Source organism: Apium graveolens, chromosome 7, assembly GCF_009905375.1.
Source record: "Apium graveolens cultivar Ventura chromosome 7, ASM990537v1, whole genome shotgun sequence".
In the NCBI taxonomy this organism is placed as follows: Eukaryota; Viridiplantae; Streptophyta; class Magnoliopsida; order Apiales; family Apiaceae; genus Apium; species Apium graveolens.
Window position 1 is genome coordinate 172336503 of NC_133653.1, and position 4711 is coordinate 172341213.

The 4711-nt window shown below is 38.0% G+C and overlaps 1 non-coding gene across 1 annotated transcript; it reads left to right on the forward strand.

Moving 5' to 3' along the window:
• Positions 1 to 452: 452 nt before the first annotated feature.
• LOC141676192 (small nucleolar RNA R71) lies at positions 453 to 559 on the forward strand. The gene has a single exon (XR_012556796.1). It is a non-coding gene; the product is annotated as a small nucleolar RNA R71 (small nucleolar RNA).
• Positions 560 to 4711: the final 4152 nt, after the last annotated feature.

Below are 4711 nucleotides of genomic sequence, written 5' to 3' on the forward strand. Positions count from 1 at the left end.
GAGCGTTGCTCCAACTGAAATTAGGATGATTGCGGTTGTTTGGATGATAGGTGGCTGGCGCTGATCGTTGCGATCGCTGGAAGTTGCTTATATATTGAGCTGATTCATTAGAAATTGTATACTGATCAGTCTCATGGGCACCAGCATATAGCTCACAAACACTAGTGATTTGATTAACTCCATAGTTAGCCAATATGTCCACCTTCATCGTCAAAGCCTTAAGTTGGGCAGCGATAGCAGTTGCTGCATCCAACTCCAGAATTCCTGCTACTTTTCCCTGAGTAAGTCTCTGTGCAGGATTCTGGTACTCATTAGCAGCCATCAGTTTAATGAGTTGATAAGCTTCATCATAGCTTTTATCCCACAAGGCTCCTCCTGATGCTACATCAAGCATGGGTCTAGAAGTAATATCCAGTCCATTGTAGAAATAGTTAATAATCATCCAATCAGGCATGCCGTGGTGTGGGCACTTCCTTAGCATCTTCTTATATCGATCCCAAGCCTCACACAGAGATTCTCCAGTTTGCTGTGCAAACTGAGTAAGAGCATTCCTGATTGCAGCAGTTTTTGCCATCAGAAAGAATTTAGTGAGAAACTTTTGTGCAAGATCCTCCCAAGTTGTGATAGACCCTGCTGGTAGAGAATGTAACCACCACTTCGCTTTGTCCCTCAAAGAGAATGGGAATAATCGCAGCTTAATACCATCTTCAGTCACATCATTGAATTTGAAAGTATCATAAATCTCGATGAAATCCCTGATGTGCATGTTTGGGTCTTCAGTAGGATTACCCCCAAACTGAACTGAGTTCTGTATCATCTGAACTGTGCTTGACTTGATCTCAAACATGTTAGCCCTGATGGCTGGTCTGATGATGCTTGATTGAATGTCATTCTTCGGCTGAGAATAGTCCATCAAAGCCTTCGGATTTTCTGGTTGATCACCCATGTCAACTAATGCTGGTTTTTTAACTTTCTCTTCTTCTTCCTCGCTAACTTCTCTACGAACAACAACAAGTTATTCCTCGGCTTTATCCAGAGTTCTCATACGAGTACGCGAACACGTATGCATACACCCTCGCTAGAGTTCCTGAAATAAGACAAGGAAACAAATAAGTAACAATGTCCAAGTCAATGAACTTTAACGACCACTAATGGAAAGCACATAAACAAATAAATTAACACTGCAGTCCCCGGCAGCGGCGCCAAAAACTTGTTAGTCGCTAAACACGCGATAATATTACACGCAAGTATACAAGTTTGCAAGTTATAGAATCTTTTCTAGTTCATTCCCACAGAGATTATATTGGTTAATTATCTAATTTATGCACCTAGGCAACAATGTATGGTTATTATCCAATGCTAAGACGATAACAATTTGAGGTTGTTTATAACTAAGAATTATACTAGCAATTATAACTACGAGAATAAGGTTGACTGAATTGATATATATGACAAACATGGGATTCTAACTTCATTAAGTACTTCATTCAATAGCCTTATTATTCTTAACCTTAGCATGCAATGGTGATGACACTAATCAGATAACACGAAACTGATAAACCCCAACTATCGTTGCACGAGTACCATTCTACCAGACATCCACAAAAAAGATAGAAGCTGAATAGGCACCAATTATATTGAGACCCTATATGTCTATATAATTTGACAACATAATGGTTTAAGCATAAGTTATCTATCCTGATTACATAGGGCAAGTAAGATGGTTAAAATTACCAACGAATCATGCATAACAATGACATGACCTACGCTAGCATGGCAAGTTCTAAACCCTTAAATTCACTTTCACTTCATTAAGAATTAATATGCTATCTTATAAGTTCGCGACGCTCATAAAACGAATAAGCACAACCAATCCTAGGATATCAAACAATCCCCACATACTAAGGCATAAGAATAATTTAACTAAAGAAATCCATAAATAAATCTGCTAGAACCCCATGATAACGATTGGCCCATGATCGGACTCATCATCAACGTGGGTTTCGATGAAAACATGATATAGCAAACGTAGTCTTTATACGATAAATAAAACCAAGTATAAACGAGAGTATAGGTTCAGCAAAATAAGAAACAAGCATCCAAATTACAACTTAAACAAAGATTCACAAGAATAAACTAGATCGTCTTCGCCTTTGTTGAATTGTGCCAAAAGGTCTCTTGTCTTCTTTTCCTAGTGCTCAGGTCTGTCTCTGATTTCTTCTTCTTAAAAATGACCTAAAGATATGTTTATATAGCAGTCCATGCATCCCAGGAGTCCAGCAAATCGAATTGTAGTAGAATCAAGATTTTTACATCCCGACACGGCGCGGCCGCGCGCTTCAACAGCGCAGGCGCGCCGGCTCCCTGCTTTATGGCGCGGGCGCGCGCTCTCACAGCGCGGGCGCGCCGGCCTTCTGCCAGAAAACATAATTTCTTCTCCTTATTCCTTGCAGCTTCAAGCCAATTCTTCAAGATTTTACTTGCACACATCCTAGACACCATATTAGCATTAAAACCATGCTAATTCACCCGATTCACGAAGTAAAGCCTGAAATGCAAAAACACTTGAAAACACGTTAAAACACAAAAAACTTGAGAACAAATACACCAATTCAAAGCTTATTAGAGCATAAATAAATGTCATAAATGCCACTTAACATATAGGCGTCTGGATAAGAGGATGGATGCGATACATGACATTCAGAGCAGGTTTGCACGTGATCTCACCCAGGCATTGGGGACAGCTTACAGAGCCACCGATATTGACATCCAGTGGCCAGTATTTGGTGAGGACTCCGTGTATCCACCTCCAGACACTCCTGACACTCCACCCGTTGAGGGTGAGGATCCTGATTCCGAGTAGGTATGTCTGATTCCTTACTATTTCCTTCACTGAGGACAGTGAATATTTTAAGTTTGGGCGTAATAGTTGAAAGAATATGTTTTGTGTGAGTCACATATAGTTTGCATATTTATGATAGTTTAGTTCATATAGTTACATTTTTACCATGTAGTTTTTTTTTTATTTTTGGTAGTTTTTATAATAGTTTGTTCATATAGTTCATGCATTTGCATTATAACAGGATCCCGTAGATGATTTTTCCGATTAACTCGTGATATTGATGCTAGTGTAGTGATGTCGTATTTAGTGAAGTTGAGTCGTATCGAGTTGATTTGTATGCTAGAGACACTTGTATTTCACTAAGTCTTATAGGTTGCTTGAATTCCAGATCATGATCATGGTTTGTTTATTTGTCGAGGTTTAATCACTTGTTTATATTTAAAATTTAGGATATTCTCTTAATAATTAAATAACATGGATTTTTAGAATTTGGAGTAAAATTGGATTTCATTTCCAGTTGTTGTGGCTAGGTGTCAAATGGTTAATAGTCGGCTCATATTTATATGAGTAGTCTAGGGTTGAACGAGAAGAAGCGAAACGCACTTGTTCATAAATTGTGAAAAAGAAAAGAAAAAGAAAAGGAAAAAAAAGGCAAAAAAAGAGAAAAAAGAATAAAAAAAATAAGTGTTATGTATAATTGATCATGAGTGGGTCTTTAGTACTCGAGTTATTAAGTTCATAGGGGACTTTGTGCCTAGTGATCTAAGGCTTTTATAGTCTGGGATCCGCTAACCTAACGCTCACTACATGGGTACTATTGTATAAGGCTTTTGTGGACTTCACTCATTGCACAATCAAATAAGCATATTTATGTTGTTTTGTTTAAATAAAAGCATGAATCCATATAAAACTGCAATATAAGAATTGAAGTGTTATAAGTTATTTTGAGTCTAGCTTTTTATTTTATTTATAACCTTGCGATTGCCTTGATGAGTGGCGAGTCATGATTATTAATCTAGTGGCGATAGTATATCTGTAAGCATTTGCACACACGCACGTTTCTAGTTTGTAAGTTGATTTTTATGATTTGATTAATCTTTATGCGAGTAACTGCATTTGTTGAGATGTTTCTTGTTGATTGGTTTAGTTATTCTATGGGGATCGTTGCATTCATTTAGTTCCATTCATGCATTTTTGTTTCTTGTTCTTTGAGTCTGTTTATGCTTGAGGACAAGCATCGATTCAAGTTTGGGGGTATGTTGAGTGGCATTTATGACATTTTATAATGCTCTATTAAGCTTTGAATTGGTGCATTTGTACTCAGGTTGTTGGTGTTTTAATGTATTTTCTAGTGTTTTTGTATTTCAGGCATTATTCTAATGATTAGGTGAATTAACATTGTTTTGGTGCTAATATGGTATTAGGATGGTGTCCAAAGAATAAAGCTCGGGAAGCCAACTCAGTTGCATCAAGAATTAACGAATTAAAGAAATTTTTCCTGAAGCACGGCGCACCCGTGTCGGTCTAGCGCGCGACCACGCCCATTTGTCAGGAGGACAGCGCGCCCGCGCTGATGAAACGCGTGGCCGCACCGGGTCGGGATCTCAAAATCCTGATTCTACTTGATTTACAATTGGAGGACTTCTATTTGCATGGGCTGCTATATATACTTAAATAAAGGACATTTTCCAGAAGGAGAGACGTACCAGAGCACAAGGAGAGCCATAAGAAGACCGTGTTAGCATGATTTAACGAAGACAAAAGAAGATCTTATTTTTACTTTTGAATCTTTATTCTAAGTTGTAACTTGGATGCTAGTTTTCTTACTCGTGAACCTTACTCTTGTTTCGTACTTGGTTTAATTATTTA